Below are 18,083 nucleotides of genomic sequence, written 5' to 3' on the forward strand. Positions count from 1 at the left end.
AATCAAAGTAAGACTAATTTGCTCACAAAAGAAATCTAGTCTCATTAAACTTGGCCTTATTATTCACATAAGTGCAGCAAGAATAGTGATGGACCATATAGACTCTTTTACATCTGATTTGCTGGAACTTTTCATAAGGAATCTCAGATTGCACTTTTAAAGGCTAGGAGGCCAAGCCAAACATTTACCATCAGACTTTGCCTGCAATACCTATAGATTTAGATGAATTCCTCTCTTCTCGAGGTCTCCCAAATATCCTGAGGTTCCTGGGCCTGCCAGGAAGTGACCTTTCTTACCCACTTGGTAAGGTTGCCAGAAACCCTATAAGAAACGTGCCAGGCTGATTTTCCAAGGGGCTGTTACTGGGCAAGGGCTCATGTGCCCCTGGTGCAGAAAGCCAAACTCCTAACAGTGAGTGTTTGCAACAAAATAAGGGTTTATTTGTCAGGCACCAAGCAAGGGAGCGGGAGACAAGTCTCAGATCCACTCCAACTTGGTCTTTGAGTTAGGGATGTATTAAAGGGGAAGAACAAAGAAACTGGGATTAAACATCATGTTGGGACATTTCTGTAACATTTCTTAATCATAGTTTTGGAAGTCAGGATGTCTTTGGTTTACAATTCTCAGGTCAGGTGGTCCATGGCTTGGGGGTCTGTTAGTTCATCTTGCCCTGGAGAAACAAACCGAATTTGTATATTAATGATGATACTATAATGGCAAGTTTAGTACATTAACGATGTTATTGACCACAGCAATCTTAGTCATCTGACCCTTCTTGATTAGTGTTTGGTTAGCACCGGATTGAAATCAGGGGGGACGAAAAAGGGATTGAGGTCAAAGGAGACAAGGAGGGGCATAAAGTTTTGGATAGAGAGATTAATCATACACTCAGTAAGGGCGCTCAGTTTTAGGGAGACTTGGTGTTGGGCTTTACTGGCTCAATATCGTCAGCCTTAGTTCCTTCGACCTGGTCATGTGTATTTTTATGCACATTCTCAAATACGATGTTCCAGCCAAAGCCTTGGTAATATAACCAATGATTCAAATTGTATCCTGTCACAAGGAGAACAGATTCTTATTGAACTTATGCAAATAACTATACTGCTATGAATGTAAGAATACTCGATGAGAGTTTCTAAATGCTGGAGGGATCAGGTAGTGAGAAAAAAAAGTACAGTTGACCCTTGAACAACACGGGTTTGAACTGTGTCGATCCACTTCTGATCTTAAATTACCTCTTGGGGTTTTAAATTTCAAAGACATGGGGAGATTTATATCTTCAAGAGACAGAGAAAGAATGTAAGTTTTCTTCTAGAAGTTTTAGTGTCCTTTGGATGGTTTTGACAGTCCCAATAAAATGTAGTAGCATTGCCCTGCAATTAGGGAAGGCCCCTGTAAAAATAATTCCTTCGATTCAAGGTCAGATGGGGCCTCTTCAGGGTTGGAAGTGAAGAGGGGGTCTTTTGCCTCACAGTGGTCACGGAAATGATAAACCCATTGGACCAGGTCAACTTTGTGCACCAGGAGATAGGTCTCATCTTAATGTTTTTCATTCACTGTGAGCCTTAGCAGTGATCCTCACTGGAGGCCTCAGTAACCCTGCCAGCTTTTCCCTTGGTGGCAGGGACCCCTAGCGAGGTGTGTGTTTTAGTTATGCCCCATTCAAGGGAAAGCCGAGGGGACTTAGGATCTGTGGTATCTTGAAGACAATGAGCGTGTAGCCCGGACGGATCTTTAAGAAGATTATGGAATTTAGGGTCCTCAGAGATACAAGCCAGTTGATGCATGTTGGCAGCCATGAAAAATAATCTGGAGCCCATTTCGGACAAACAAATAAAAACCTACAATAGCCAATTAGATCCTCTCCCTCCTTCTTGTTGCGTCAAATCTTTAAGAAAGGTTTGAAGTTTGAATAAGGTACAGCTTCTGATCTCAGTTTCTACCTCTTGATTTCTCCTGTTACCTTAATCTTGTGTGTTGTTACTGGCAAATTTTGGATGACATCACTGTGAGCCCTTTCACTTCTTTTTTTCCCCCTAGGGTATCCCAAGAGACCTCTTAGGGATTGGCTTTTGCCAGCAACATCACGCCAGGGATTGAGTCCATAGTAAACTGAAGAGCAACGGTTGTGAGTGAAATGGTGACACAGAGACCATAGGCCTCTGTTGTATCTTCCCTCTGGTGTTCCCATTGGTTTCCGGTTGCAAGGCTATTTGACTCCTGGGGTAGGACACGTAGTCCAGGCACAACCCACTGACTCAGTGGTTGCAGGCTGAGGTCTCCCACCCTCTTTGTCCTCCTTACTTTTTCTTGGTGCCTTTAGCCCAGAGCCTCTCCCTGGGCAGTGACAATAGCCTTGTGATCCAATCCACCCTCCTTAGCTCCCCTTAGTCTTGAGACGTGGAGGACCCTTATGCACATTTATAGTCAATTTAAGCCTTTATAATCAGTTGTCTAATTGTCTCTTTAAACCATATGTCCTTGATCACGCTGCTCTGGGGAGATCTTTGGATTATTATGGCGGCCGTTACCTTTTGGGTTGGATACTGCAGGCAACACAGAAGCAATATGCAAAAGCACACAGCAGGGCTTCCCTGGTGGCGCAGCGGTTGAGGGTCCGCCTGCCGATGCAGGGGGCGCGGGTTCGTGCCCCGGTCCGGGAGGATCCCACATGCCACGGAGCGGCTGGGCCCGTGAGCCGTGGCCGCTGAGCCTGCGCGTCCGGAGCCTGTGCTCCGCGGCGGGAGAGGCCGTGGCAGTGAGAGGCCCGCGTACCGCAAAAAAAAAGAAAGCACATAGCAGTGCACAAGCCCAGCAAGCGGTGCTCTTTCCCAGGTGGAGTCCCCACCTGAGTCAGGTGGTTAGTAAGAAGGTTGCAGGTAAAAGGGGCATTCCCCTTGATTAATCGCAAGGGCAATCATAGAATCCAGCCAACTTTACTAATTGTTGTGTGCTGGTCTCAGCCCATCAGTAAACAGTGCTTGGGATGGACCGGCCCTTGGGGTTCATATGATTGCCAGATGCCCTTCAGCATGAAAAAATAAAGGTTTATTACTTACAGGAACCAGAAGTTACACAGCACACCTGGGGCCACACAGCAAGGTTCGAGCAGAGAGAGAGGGTGAGGGCCTGGGGTCCTGCTTTAATTGGGGTCAAGGGTGGGGACCTAGGGTTTCTCAGACTCTCTCTTTATTGGAAAATTTGAAGCATAGGAGTGGGAATTTAAAGCACAGGAAGAGGAAACAACCAAAAACAAGTAGCCCAAAAGGTCAATTACTGAAATCAACCAAGATCTCTAAAACAAAAGAGCCTCAGTTGGGGCAGGTGGCCTAGTTCTGTGGCCAGCAATGTGTTTATCTGAGATAGCCCTCTTGGAAGTGGATGCCCGGGCAATCAAAGCTTAAGTCAGCCACCTCCATTACAAAAAGAAAAGCCAACAGTCAGGACTGACACCCGATTATCAATCAAAGAAGTCGAGATTAAGACCCAATCCGATACCCTTACATACCCACTAGATTGGCAAAATTTTGAAAGTCAGATGGTACCAAGAGACGATGAGGGTCTGAGGGGAGCTGGCAGGCATGTAAACTTCGGAAAACAGTTTTCCGTTATCCTCAGTAACGCTGAAGATGCTGTGCTTTGACGTGAATGTATTTGTACGTGCCCTTCCACTGCTAGGTTTACCCAAAAGAAGCACATCTGTATGTCAGCAATATCTGCAGGGATACTCAGAGAAATGTTGTTCACAACAGAAAAACAACCGCCGCGAAAACCTGGAGAAGATGCAAGTATCCATCCACAATAGAACAAACTTACATTGTAATTTGCATTGTACAATACACATTGTAATATGCAGACAGTGAAGTACTATACAGCAGTGAAGGCAAATGAAACTGTCTGCTGCTTGTGTTCACATGGATGAATCTTAAAAGCAGGTTTCGGGAGGATTGGGAGGAAGCAACTCGCAGAGGAATGTATTCAGTATGACTCCATTTATATAAAGTTTGAAAACAGACAAAGCAAAAGACTATTTTGTTTAGGAAATTATATATAAAGAGTAAAACTATAGCGAAAAACAAGGGAATGGGTTTTCCGAGGTGAGGCAGCAGGAGCATGGAGGGAGGGGGGGCGTATTAATCGCTTTGTTTTCGTTTTGTTTTGGCCACGCGGCGCGGCACAGCTTGCGGCTTGTGGGGTCTCAGTTCCCGACCAGGGAATTGAACCTGGGCCACAGCAGAGAAAGCCCAGAATCCTAACCACTAGACCACCAGGGAACTCCCTTAATTGTGATTTTTATTTTCTGTTATCTTATGGTGTTTTGACATTTTGAAAATCTTGCTGGCCCAAGAGAGATGGCACTGCAGGGTAGCCAATTCTTAGAGATAGCAAAGGGTTTCTCCAGGAGTGTGCTTTTTACATGCAAACCAACGAATCCAGAGTCCATACCCACTACTACCCACTTCATCTAACTCTCACACACCAAACCAATACTTCCCTGCCCTAAATCATCCAGCTAACCAGGCAACTAGAGACCACCCCTACAGCCATGGAAACCCCTGTAAAGGAACTTAAGCTCCCTACATCCTTGCTTCTGCCTGCTAATCACCCAGGTGTCTTTCTCATGTGACCCTGAGTGGCCTGGGGCAACCCCCTTCCCTTGGAAAGTGTAAGTAATCAATTCTTTTTTCAGTGACGTTAGCCTCTCTGAGTTGTCACTCAGTCACCTTCATAAATTAAAATCTGTGGGTACAATAATTGAGACCGGGGGAATTGATCGGGGAGGGGCGTACAGAGATCTTCAAGGTAACAGTAAGGTTCTATTTCTTAAATGGACTGGTGGGTTCAAGGGCACTATCATTATTCTTCAAACTGCACATATATGCCTTTGTATTTGTGGTAATTCCACAATAAAAATGAAAAATCCATAAGCATTTTTATTTATTATAAAAGTAACGCATCGTTGCACCAACGTTAATTTCTTAGTTTTGATAAATGTACTATAGTGAGGTAGGATGGCAACATTAGGGGAACCTAGGCAAAGGGTATGTTGGAATTCTTTATATTGTCTTCGCAAGTCTTCTGCAAACCTGAAATTACTTCAAAACGAAAAAGTTTTTTAAAAGTACTACAGAGGGACTTTCCTGGTGGTCCAGTGGTTAAGACTCTGCACTTTAGGGACTTCCCTCGTGGCGCAGTGGTTAAGAATCTGCCTGCCAATGCCGGGGACACAGGTTCGAGCCCTGGTCCAGGAAGATCCCACATGCTGCAGAGCAACTAAGCCCGTGCGCCACAACTACTGAGCCTGCGCTCTAGAGCCCGTGTACCACAACTCTGAACCCGCGTGCCTAGAGCCTGTGCTCCACAACGAGAGAAGCCACCGCAATGAGAAGCCCACGCACTGCAACAAAGAGTAGCCATCACTCGCCGCAACTAGAGAAAGCCCGCGCGCAGCAACGAAAACCCAACACAGCCAAAAATCAATAAATAAAATAAATAAATTAAAAAAAAAAGACTCTGCGCTTCCATTTCAGGAGACATGGGTTCGATCCCTGGTCGTGGAATTAAGATCCCGCATGCGCGATGTGGAAAAAAAAAAAAGTACTGAAGAAGCCAAACCATGCAGGGCCTTCCTTGGAGGCCACTCTGAAGTGTTTGGATTCTGTCCTCTGAGCAACAGGGCATCACTGGAAGGTTTTCAAAAGGTGGGGCAGAGTCCAATGGGTGTGAAAAGACAAAACACAGCTTCTCATAAAAATTGAAGACAAAAAAACCCCAAAACAAACCATCGCACAGCTTTTTTTCTTTATAAGCAGATATTCATTTTTAATTATTATTTATTTATTTTTGGCTGTGTTGGGTCTTTGTTTCTGTGCGAGGGCTTTCTCCAGTTGTGGCAAGTGGGGGCCACTCTTCATCGCGGTGCGCGGGCCTCTCACTATCGCGGCCTCTCTTGTTGCGGAGCACAGGCTCCAGACGCGCAGGCTCAGTAATTGTGGCTCACGGGCCTAGTTGCTCCGCGGCATGTGGGATCCTTCCAGACCAGGGCTAGAACCCGTGTCCCCTGCATCGGCAGGCAGACCCTCAACCACTGTGCCACCAGGAAAGCCCCGCACAGCTTCTTAAGAATTTCCGAATTGTCATAACGTGGAGGCAGAGCTTCCCTGCCGCCAGATGGAGATGGCCTTGACTGACCCCAGGCCATGTGGTCCCTGTGACGGTGGACACATGGTGGGGGGAACGTCAGAGAGAACACAGCATCCATTGATGGAGTGGACAGCGGTGGGGAGGGAGTGTCCCACAGCCGTGTCATAGGAGGGTCCTGGGGGAGACAGGGAGGAAATGGGAAGGACAGAGGCTGCTGGGGCTGGTGGGGGATTGGGAGGGAGGCCTGTGGGCAGAGAGGGCTGGGGAGCCACCACCCTCAAGCTTCCTGTGTCCCTCAGCCAAGCCCTCAGCCTTCTCCTCATACCCACCCTGCAGCTCCATCAGCAAGTCTCCTACTTCAGCTCCCTCCCTCCCCTCCCTGACACTCACGCTGATATCTCCGCCTCTTCACTCCCTCCCTCACTTCCTCATAGCTCCCAGAAGAGGCCCAGCTCTCCACCTGGGGTCTTGCCCCACTTTCCTGAATTTTTTTTTTTGGCGGTACGCGGGCCACTCACTGCTGTGGCCTCTCCCGTTGCGGAGCACAGGCTCCGGACGCGCAGACTCAGCGGCCATGGCTCACGGGCCCAGCCACTCCGCGGCATGTGGGATCTTCCCGGACCGGGGCACGTACGCGCGTCCCCTGCATCGGCAGGTGGACTCTCAACCACTGCGCCACCAGGGAAGCCCTCCTGAATATTTCTGAGTCTTCTCAGCTCATGAAATTCTTCCTCGTAAAATTAGATGAAACTTCCCTTTGATCTCAGTCCTCCCTCCAGCTATCATCCTCCACCCTCTCCTCAGCTAAACCTCCACAAAGCCCCATTTGTCTCCTTGGCCCAGACTCCCACTTCCTGCCCTCAGGCCACCCCTCCCCACCCAGCCCCTGGAACCTTCCATCCCACAGATAAGAGCCACACCTTTCCTCTGGCCTACTCATCCCTAGTGCTGCTGTCTCTCTCTCCATTACACCCCTCACCTCCTGAGGAATCATATGCTTATTGGCTTATCATCTGTCTCTCTCACTAGATCATAAGGTGATGCTATGAGCTGAATAGTGTTCCCTCCAAATTCATACGTTGGAGTTCTGTCTCCCAGTACCTCGCAATGTGGCCTTATTTGGCGATACAGTCTTTAGAGAGGTAATCACGTTAAAATAAAGTCATGAGAGGGGGCCCTAATCCAATATGATGGGTGTCCTTATAAAAAGGGGGAAATCTGGACACACATAAACACAGGGAAAAGGCTTTGGAACATGAAGATGGCCATTCATAAACCAGGGAGAGAGGCCTGCAATGGATTCTTCTCTCAGAGCCCTTGGGAGGAACCAACCTTGCTGACACCTTGATTTTTCAGAGCTGTGAGAAAATAAATTTCTGTTTTTTTAGCTCTGCAGTCTGTAATGTTTTGTTATGGTGGCCCTAGCAAACAAATCAGCTGACAACAAGAATTTTGTTTTGCTCACTTCACTGTTTCCAATGCCAAGAGCAATGCCTGGCACACAGTAGGAACTCAGTACAAGTGTCTGTTGTTTGAAGGAATGAAAGAACTCCTTTCCAAACTCAATGGACACTTCTTCCAGTCACCTGATAATTATTGTTTAAAATGTATTTATTAGAATAGGGGAAACATGTAAAATATACAAAGGGATTAAACAGTGAAAAGCATATCTGCCCAGAAATATTCTATGAAATAAGCATCACATGCTTATGTAGATGGGTGGCCTTTGAAAGACTTCCACAAATCATCGTGTACCCAACGTGCTGCTGGGCACTTGATGGTCTTACTGTCTTCATCTTGTGGAGCCAGCCTCGAAGATGACCCCCAGTGACCCCTGCCTTTATGTAGAGTCCCCTCCCACACTGAATAGGACTGACTACGATAGGATATTGTGGAAATAACAGTGTGTGACTTCTGAGGTGAGGTCATAAGATATTGTGGCTTCCACGTGCTCTCTTGGATCACTTGCTGGGGGAGGAAGCAGTCGCCACGTTGTGAGGCTGCTCAAGCAGCCCCGTGGAGAGGCCCGCGGGGTGAGGAACGGAGCCTCCTGACAGCAGGCAGCACCAACTCATCAGCCATGTAAGTGCGCCATCTTGGAAGCAGGTCTGTCAGCCCCAGTTGAGCCTTCAGATAACTGTAGCCCTGGCCGCCATCTTGACTGCAACCTCGTGAGAGACTCTGAGCCAGAACAGGGCAGCTAAACCTTCCCAAATTCCTGATCCGCAGCAACTGTGAGACACAATAAATGTTCACTGTTGCTTTAAGCTGCTGAGTTGTCAGTCATTTGTTACCCAGCAGTAGGTAATGAATACAGTCTTGAAGACAGCTCTACATCAGCCCATTGAGAGGAGTGTCATTCTGTTTAATGCCTGACAAAGATCCCATGGGCATATTTTAGTCCCTGATTGAATGTGTCTCTGAGAGCCCTTAACACAGCCTGTCTTTCTCCCGTTGAAGCATCCCCTGGCTTCACCCAAAAGACTCTCTCCTCACTTCCTTGGGTCCCAGCTCCCTGGTTCTTATTCCCTTGTGGGTGTCTGTTCCACTCCTTAAATGCTGGGGCTTCCTGGGGTTCTGTTCTAGGCCCCCTTTCCTTCCCATTCAACGTTCATGAACCATCTCAAATGACCCATCTGTCCAGCCTCTCCCCAGCCCCTCGTTATGCTGCCAACTCCCCAACCCCCATCTCTGTCTCAGATCCCTCTAGAGCCCTACATCATCCTCCCTCTGGACAGGGGAATCCCACAGGAACCCCAGGCTCAGGAGTTAAAAATTAAATGTATCTTTTCCCCCAGTCCTGCTCGTCCAGGTCCAAGTATGCCTCCAACTAAGAGATGGTCATGCCTCCCACCTATAACCTGATGCCATCCTGGACACCTCCTTCTCTCCCTACAATAGCAACCAATCCAGCCTTGTGGATTTTGCTTGTTGGAGACTTAGTTCAGCATTTCTTTTCTCTTCCTCATCAACCCCCTCAGTCCAGGCCACCATCTCCTCCCACCTCGACAGCCATAGCAGCCTCCTCACTGGTCTTCCTGCTGCCATCTGCTCCATTCTCTAAATGACAGTCAGAAGGACCTTTAAAGTCCACATTTGACTTTGTCCCCTCCTCTGCTTAAATCTTTTGCTGACTTATACTTTCCATAATGAAGAAAAACAAAATTCTTAACATGTTGCATAAGTTCCTCCTTGAATTGATGCCCACCAACATTTCTCCATCTCACTCCTGCCTCAGGACATTTGCACTTGCTACTCCCTCTTCTTAGAACACATTCCACTCAGATACTTTATGACTCACTGCCTTGTTTCCTTTAAGTCTCCACTAATGGCCATTTTCTCCAGGAGGCCTTCCTGTCTGCCCCTCATGAAACAGGAAACCCCAGCCTCTTACCCTGCTTTATATTCCTCCTCAGCACTTATCACCTCATGCATGTTATTTGCTTGTTTGCTTACCAGTTTGTGTTTTTCTCTCCTTCCCACTAGAATGTAAGTCCCACGAGGGCAAAGATTTTGTCCACTTTGTTCACTGTGCCCAAACCCAGTGCCTGAAAAAGGTCCAGCATACAGCAAGCACTCAATAGATAGAAGCAGTGAGTGAAATTCTACTTCTTCCTCCCTCAGATTTTGGGCTTCAGCAACACTGAACTGCTTTTGGCTGCCCAAGCACAACATGCTGTTTATCACCTCCAAGCCTTTACTCATGCTGATCCACCTTCCTGGAGGGCCTTTCCTCCGCTACATAGATATTTCATAGGATTCCTTGAAGAGTCTGCTTGGGTTATCACCTCCTCCAGGCAGCCTTCCCTGATTATTGCTCCTTTGCCTGGTTAAGTACCCTTTCCTGGGCTCCTGCAGTATCTTGGACATCTCAATGGTCAGATTTATCATTGTGCTTTTGAAGGACCCGTTTGTTGCTTGTTTGCTTATTGTGAGCATCTTGTTAGCAAACCTTCTTTCTGGTAAATCCTTAACATATAGCCTGGTAGAGTCAGCGCTGAGTGAATGCTTTTTTTTTTTTTTTTTTGCTGTATGCGGGCCTCTCACTGCTGTGGCCTCTCCCGTTGCGGAGCACAGGCTCCGGATGCGCAGGCTCAGCGACCATGGCTCATGGGCCCGGCTGCTCCGCGGCAAGTGGGATCTTCCCGGACCGGGGCACAAACCCGCGTCCCCTGCATCAGCAGGTGGACTCTCAACCACTGCGCCACCAGGGAAGCCCATGAATGCTTTTATGACTGACTGAATGAGTGAGTTGGCTTGGGTCTAGCCATAAAAATCACTCTGTGACTGTGAGCAAGTCCACAACTCTCTATGGACCTCAGTTTTTCTCAATCTGTGAAACCAGGTGTCTCACCAACCAGCTGTGTTTATGAAAATATACAATTTCCAGTCCCAGCCCTGGAGGTCCCGATTCCGGAGAAGAAAGGGACTTCTACGTGTAATATACCCCATGGGTCATTCTGATGTGGCGACAGCTGGACACCATGGCTTCTGAGACCCCCTTCTCACTCTGCAGACCTGAGACTGCTTTGACAAGAAACCAGAAAGGGAAAGCGGCACTTGATAGCCCTTGTAGAATAGTCCTAGGGGATTCCCTGGGGGTGGGGGGTAGAACACAGGCAGGAAGAAAGAGACCTTCCCCTCTCTCCTATCAGCCTTGCAGATTGAAAGAGGAGGAAAAAACAAGCACAGCTGCACAGGACAATTTAGCCCTTTCATTAGGAGCTAAGTTCTTGGCTGGCTGGTGGGAAGAGGCCGCAGGATGACCCTGGCCCCCTCCCTGTGGCCATTGCCGTGGCGCCATCTGCCCAGTTTTTTCGCACTGCCCAGGCCTTTTCACCCCAGCGAGAGGCCTGGGGTGTCCTTGGGTGGCCCTAAAGCCTTGAAGTGGGGGCCACAAGGAGAAGGGGCGTTCTCATGAGAAAAGAGGGGGAAAGAGCCACAGATTTGGGGAAGGAGACATTTTAGGGCTGAGAATTCCAGGGATGAAGGTAAATCAGGCTAAGCTGTGGCTGTTGGGGGCATACGTAACTTGGGAAGCCCCACATCCTATTTTTTTGCAGCTCTGCCACTCCAAGGTGATGCGGGAGAAATTCTACCAGCCCCTCGAGCCCCACTTACCTTCTCTGTGAAATGGGTGTCCCCATAGTGGCAGCTTGGGTAATATTGTAAATAGGCCTGTTGTGTGCCTCCCATTTCCAGCACTCTGGAATTTGGGGGTAGATTCCTGGACTAGAGGTCAGGGTAGAGGGTTTGAATCTTGATCTGCCATGGACACTCTGTGTGTCCTTGGAGAAGACTATTGCCCTCTCTGGGTATTTTTGCAAGGTAGGTGGGAACAGAATCGAGGCTGTCTAAGGCAGTTTGTACCTCAATTACCTTACCTTGCCCACATACGAAGAGTAGTTACTACCGACAGGATTTATCACTGTTGTTGTCGACCTTGATCACCTGGCTGAGGTAGTGTTTGTCAGGTTTCTCCATGTAAAGTTACTCTTTTTCTTCCTTTCCATCCTGTGCTCTTTGGAAGGAAGTCACTATGTGCAGCCCATACTTTAGGAGTGACAAGTTATGCTCCATCTCCTCGAAGGTGGTGTATCTACAGAAATTATTTGGAATTCTTCTGCAAGGAGACTTATCTATTTTCTCCCACTTATTTATCCACTCATTTATTTATATCAGTATAATGCTTTATTTTCTTGCTCAAATTGTCCCAGCTTTGGTCATTAGAAGCTCTTTCAGTTGGTTCCTGTGACCCTTTTTTTTTTTTTGCAGTACGTGGGCCTCTCACTGTTGTGGCCTCTCCCGTTGCGGAGCACAGGCTCTGGACGCGCAGGCTCAGCGGCCATGGCTCACGGGCGCAGCCGCTCCGCGGCATGTGGGATCTTCCCGGACCGGGGCACGAACCCGCGTCCCCTGCATCGGCAGGCGGACTCTCAACCACTGCGCCACCAGGGAAGCCCTCCTGTGTCCCTTTGACATGCTGCCATCATTGTGGGTTTTGTTTGTTCGTTAGCACTTCCTTACTTTCTGGCACTGCAAGATGATCCAGGCTCATCTTGTGTATTCCTATCCCAGTCCTAGAATAAGCCACTTTTCCCAGGAGCCCTGGTTCTTTTATTGGAGAATGGTATTAGAAACCAAGTTGTGGATGCTAGGTGGGCTCATTGCTACTGGGGTGTTGTTGTTTCTAAGCCCTCTCAGCTGATGGAGCAAAGAAATAAGTGTGTATAGGCTGACTTCTGTGTACACACATATCCGTACATATTTTTATATGTATCTATCAATCTACCAATCTATCTACATCTGTATCTACGTTAAGCTAAGCATGATGAGTTCACACGGTCTCCAGCTCTAATCCATTACCACATGGATCAGTCTAGTCCCTTGCTTGTCTGTAACTTCTCACTCCAATAGTGAGAAACCCACACCATTCTTCTTCTGATGATCAAATTGTCTGAACTTTGGCTGATGGAAGTCCTTTTAAGCCGGCTCCTTTCACTTGGTTTCACCATTCTTTGAAGACTTCCTTGCTTCCCGACACAAGACATTTCAGGTTCACCTCGCACCTTCCCTGCACAATCCTGGAATCAGCCATTCCTCTAAGAATGTGGGTCTCCTTTAGTGGGGAATGGTATTTAGGAGCCAAGATCTGAGCACTGGGTATGCTAATTGCTATGGCAGTGTTCCCTAGCCCTCTCAGTGGGCAGAGCTAGAGAATATGTGTGTGTGTGTAAAGCAGGAGCTCACACCGATGTCTCCAAATAAAACTCATAGCCACAGACCCTTCCTCTGTTCCATATTTTAAACTTTCATTCCCATAGTGAGAACCCAGGTTGCCAAATCGTCAATATATTTACTCATTTCTTCTATCAGACAACAGAGATAGTAGTTTCAGAATTATAACACCAATACCTTTGCCAAGTACTGTTAATTAAAGTTTCTTTGTAGTTCTTTTTGTTCTTAGAATATATCCCACTAATAATCTAGGAATAAGAGTTCTGTGGCCAAACTTACTTAAATTAATTGTTTTCTTTGTGTGGTTATATTATGAATTTTTTTTTTTTGTGGTACGCGGGCCTCTCACTGTTGTGGCCTCTCCCATTGCGGAGCACAGGCTCCGGACCCACAGGCTCAGTGGCCTTGGCTCACGAGCCCAGCCGCTCCGCAGCATGTGGGATCTTCCCAGACCGGGGCACGAACCCGTGTCCCCTGCATCGGCAGGCGGACTCTCAACCACTGCACTACCAGGGAAGCCCCTATATTATGAATTTGACATACAATTAAGCTCATTTTTTTCCTCTTTCTTTTAAGCTTAGGGTCTAGGTTTTCATCTTCTCATTTGTTTTTGAAAATGTAAAATGTTTACATGGTTAAAAAATCAAAACTGTATAAAAATATATTCAGAGAAGTCTCACTCCCATCTCTTTATTCTCTACTGCATTGCCACAAACTCCTTATGAGTAACAATTTGGGGTTGGCCAGAAAGTTTGTTTGACTTTTTCCAAAAAACCCAAATGAACTTTTTGGCCCACCCAATAATAAGTTTCTGATTTATCCTTCCTGGGTTTCTTTTGCGTGATCAAATAAATAAAGACACGCGGAAATATATAATTAAATTTTTTTTCTTACATGAAATGTAGCATACTATACATAATCTTTTACAATTGTTTTTATTTTATCTTTTGGTTTAACAATGTATGTTTTAAATCACTCCCTACAGGTTCACAGAGATCTTCCTCCCAGCTTTTATGGCCGCATAACATTCGTTGTATGGTACCAGAATTCATTTTGCTATTACAAATAATACCTCAGTGAATAATCTTGTATGTAAGTTTTAAAATATTTGTGTAATTATAGCTTTAGAATAAATCCTAGAAGTAAGAATCCTGGGTCAGAGGGTACAGCGTGTCATTCTGCTGATATTACCAAATTCCCACCAAGGATATATGAGAGTCCTTATTTGCTCAAAGGCTCATCAACACGTGTTGTCAAGCTTTTGAACTTTTGCCAGTTGGATGGATGAGAAATGGCATCTCAGTGCAGTCTGATTTGCATTTAAACTTCTCATATGTGTCAGTCCCATTCGTATATACATTTCCCCAGAAGTGCTGGGCCATTTCAAACAACCCCAGTAGACTGGATTTCAGGGTTGACCTAACCCCATGTTTGGTTGGTGGTCATGGCTCCCATCATGCCCAGGGCCAGTGGGGTCTCCACAGAGGATCGCAACCCCTCACTCCCCCTCTCTGGTTCCTGAAGGCCACTGACCCTACCCTCAGCCCCCCACCAGGCAAGGGAGAAACTGCTTCCTCCACACAAAGAAGACTCTGAGTGAAGAGCATATGACTAGGCCTCTGAGAAATGCTGAAGTCTTGACCTCCTCCACAAATCAGAGGGCCAGCTGGGGCCGAGGAATGACGAAGCCAGGACCTCAGGGTGCAAAAGACTGGGGTGGGATTGCTTTCCGAGGAAGTTGGATTTGGAGACGCAGGGCACCCAGTCTCCCCAGGATGATGGACACAGCCTCTTGCTTACCTCTCAGACTTAAGGCTCTTCCACTCCATCCTCCCCTACCTGGCTGCCTGTGTGACACGCCTAAAACTTGGAGATGACTATGGCACTCCTGCGTTACGAACTTTTTTTGGCTTTCTAGTTCGGATCTCACCTCTACTCACTTTCTGAATAGAATCTCCCTCCCTCCCTACATACCTTATATCCATCCATCCTCTCATCCATCCATCCATTTATCCCTTCATTCGTTCATCCATCCATCCATCTATATTAGGTAGGTGCACAACAAATTACCTCCAGCTCAGCATTTGAAACAAAAATTTATTTTCTTACATAGTTTCTGTGGATCAGGAGTTTGGAAGCAGCTTAGCTGGGTAGTTCTAGCTCAGGGTCTCTCATGAGCTTGCAATCAAGTTGTCAGCTGGGGCTGCAGCCACCCAAAGGCTTGTCGGGCTGGAAGGTCCACTTCCAAGATGGCTTGCTTGCATGGCTGCTAAGTTGAGCAACATGGTTATTGACAGAAGTCCTCAGTCCCTCGACACATGGGTGTTTCTGTAGAGCCTCTTGAGTGTCCCAACAACATGGTGGCTGGCTTCCCCCACAGCAAATGACCCAAGAGACAGCAAGGTGGAAGCCACAATGTCTTTATGACCTAGTCTCAGAAGTCACACACCGTCACTTCCTCCACATTTGATTCTTTCAAGGTAAGTCTCTAGATCCAGCCCACACTGAAGGGGGCTCCACTTTGTGAAAGGAGTGTTAAGAAATTCGTGGAGACTTCCCTGGTGGCTCAGTGGTTAAGAATCCGCCTGCCAATGCAGGGGAAACAGGCTCGAGCCCTGGTCCAGGAAGATCCCACATGCAGCAGAGCAACTAAGGCCGTGCACAACTACTGTGCCTGCACCCTAGAGTCCGCGAGCCGCAACTACTGAGCCCACGTGCCACAACTACTGAAGCCCACACGCCTAGAGCCCATGCTCTGCGACAAGAGAAGCCACCGCAATGAGAAGCCCACGCACAACAACGAAGAGTAGTCCCCGCTTGCCACAACTAGAGAAAGCCCGGGCACAGCAATGAAGACCCAATGCAGCCAAAAATAAATAAATAAATATTTTTAAAAAAGAAAGAAGTTCGTGGGCATGTTTTAGAATCACCATGCTATCCATCCACTTAGCTAGCAAACATTAATTGAGCACCTGTTGTGTGCCTGGCCTTGTGAGCAGCTCATAGTCCAGAACCTTGAAAAAAGCATATTATCTGGATCAGGGGTGCAAACTCAGAAGTCTGCAGGGTCCAGGAAGTAGCATGAACAAGTAAAGTGAACCAGGTGAGGGCTCTGGTGAGCTGCCTACCAAGTGCCTTAGCGAAGGGAGAGGTTGCTGCCCAGCTTCAGAAGTTTATGTAAAGCCTCCTTATTTTTAGACACTGACAACTGATTTGCTTTGGTTTTTTTTAAACCTTCTGTTTGCCTGGTTTGGCTCATATGCCACCAGTTTGCAGCCACATTGAATTTTCTCAATGTTCTTCCCAAACATTCATCTATTCATCACAAACATTTGAATGCATGGGGCCCCTTTCACACATTATAGATACTACCTGCCATCAGCCCCTGCACACCCTATTTCTTTCTCCCCACAGTGAACTCCTATTCTTCCTTCACAACCCCGGTGCCAGTGTCCCTCCTCTGGGAAAATTCCTTGGACCCCACCTCTAGGGGGTGTTACTGGTTCCCTCCTCTAGGCTTCTAGCATATTTGTGTCCACAGCTCCATTCCAGCACTTTCCTGCTTCCTTTACCAGAAAGTGAGCTCCTGAGGGATGAATGAAAAGACAGGTGCTGCTGAGAAGAGCGGGGAAGATCGTCTGGGGCCACCAGGCAGGACTTCCCAGAGGAGGTGGTCCTGGGAGGCCTTGGACCTCCCCTCAGCTGGGGGGCTCTTGGCTGCCTCCCCAGATGGTGAGGGGCGAGGTCTGCAGGGCCTGAGGAGCTCCAAGTGGCCAGGGACGGGGACATGGCTGGAACGAGAAAGCCAACTCCTGGATGAGTCATCCATGGAGTCAATCCTACAATAACAAGCAAGGGCTGGACTAGGAGGAAAAGAGACGGGGGGTGGGGGGCTAATGGATGGACTGAGGGAAGCAGGATGGCCCTCAGTGTCCCCTGCCTTGGGGTCTCCAGCCCCAAGATCCCCTGGGGCCTTGGCTCCTGGTTTCCACTGCCCTTGGAGCTAGACACTTCTCCAGCCCTCCATAGCCCCCTTGCTGGTGGGTCTCCCTTCAGCCCCTGCCTTCCTTCTACTGTGTTCTCTACCCAGCAGCTAGAGGAATCTTGATTAAAAAAATCTGATCACATTACTCCCTCCTTAATTCCCTCCATGGCTTTTCAGGGGTCTAAGGAGACAATTCAAACTCTCTGTGATCTGCAGAACCCTGCCCACCTCTCCCACTTCTCATGTCCCTGTCCCTCTCACTATGCCTCTTTTGTGCCTTCAACCTGCTCTCCTGCCACAGGACTTCTGCATGTGCTGTTCCCTCTGACTGTAATGCTCTTTCCTGCCTTCTTTCACTAGTTAATGCTTCCTCTCTTGTCAGATCTCAGCTTAAGCCTTCATGGCACCTCTCCCAGATCCCTAGAATCTACTGGGTTCCTTGGATATGTACTCTGTTTTTCCCTTTAACAACCATACCCCCACTTGTATGAAGTGTTCATTATTAAGATTTGATCCCTTATCACACTGTGTGCTACACGAGGGCAGGGACCCTCTGTTATATTCACCCTGCTACTCCAGCTCCCAGTACACACGCTGTCCCTGGAATAGAGTGGGCAATCAATCAGTGCATCTCAGGAACCACTATCCCATGCAGGACATGAAAAGTGCTTGTGGCTATTGCCTCACAACAGGCAAGGGAGGGAGCCAAAGCAGAGGCTACTGGTTCCATTGTACAGCCGAGAAAACCGAGGTTCAGAGAATTTAGGCAAACACCCATGATCCCCCAGGGAGGTAGTGGGCAGCCAGGGACTTGAACTCAGGGCCCTTACATATATATCATGGGCTCCTCTACCATGAAGCAGTTTTAAGAGCTGACCAAGTAAGAAAGATAGTAGTTCTGGTTGGGCAGTGTGACACTGCGTGAGTCACCCCTCTCTGGGTGGATCTCCCTGCTGTAAATTAGGACAGTTAAACAAGTTAAGTTTTAAGTTTCATGGGCCCTGAGAGGTTTTGTTCTCATGGATTTCCTTCTCTGTCCCTGCTACCAGATTGTGGGCATCCTAGGAGAAGTTGGGACAGTGTCTAAAGCACCTGTGTGTCCACAGGCGTCCTCCACTCCCAACCCAAGATCTGGTATCAGGGAGCTCACTTAAACATCATGTTTCCCCTGCAAGAAGAGAAGGTCACTGAGGAAGAAAACCATGTCTTTTCTGTC

The sequence above is a fragment of the Delphinus delphis genome, chromosome 15 (genome assembly GCF_949987515.2).
Source record: "Delphinus delphis chromosome 15, mDelDel1.2, whole genome shotgun sequence".
Lineage (NCBI taxonomy): Eukaryota > Metazoa > Chordata > Mammalia > Artiodactyla > Delphinidae > Delphinus > Delphinus delphis.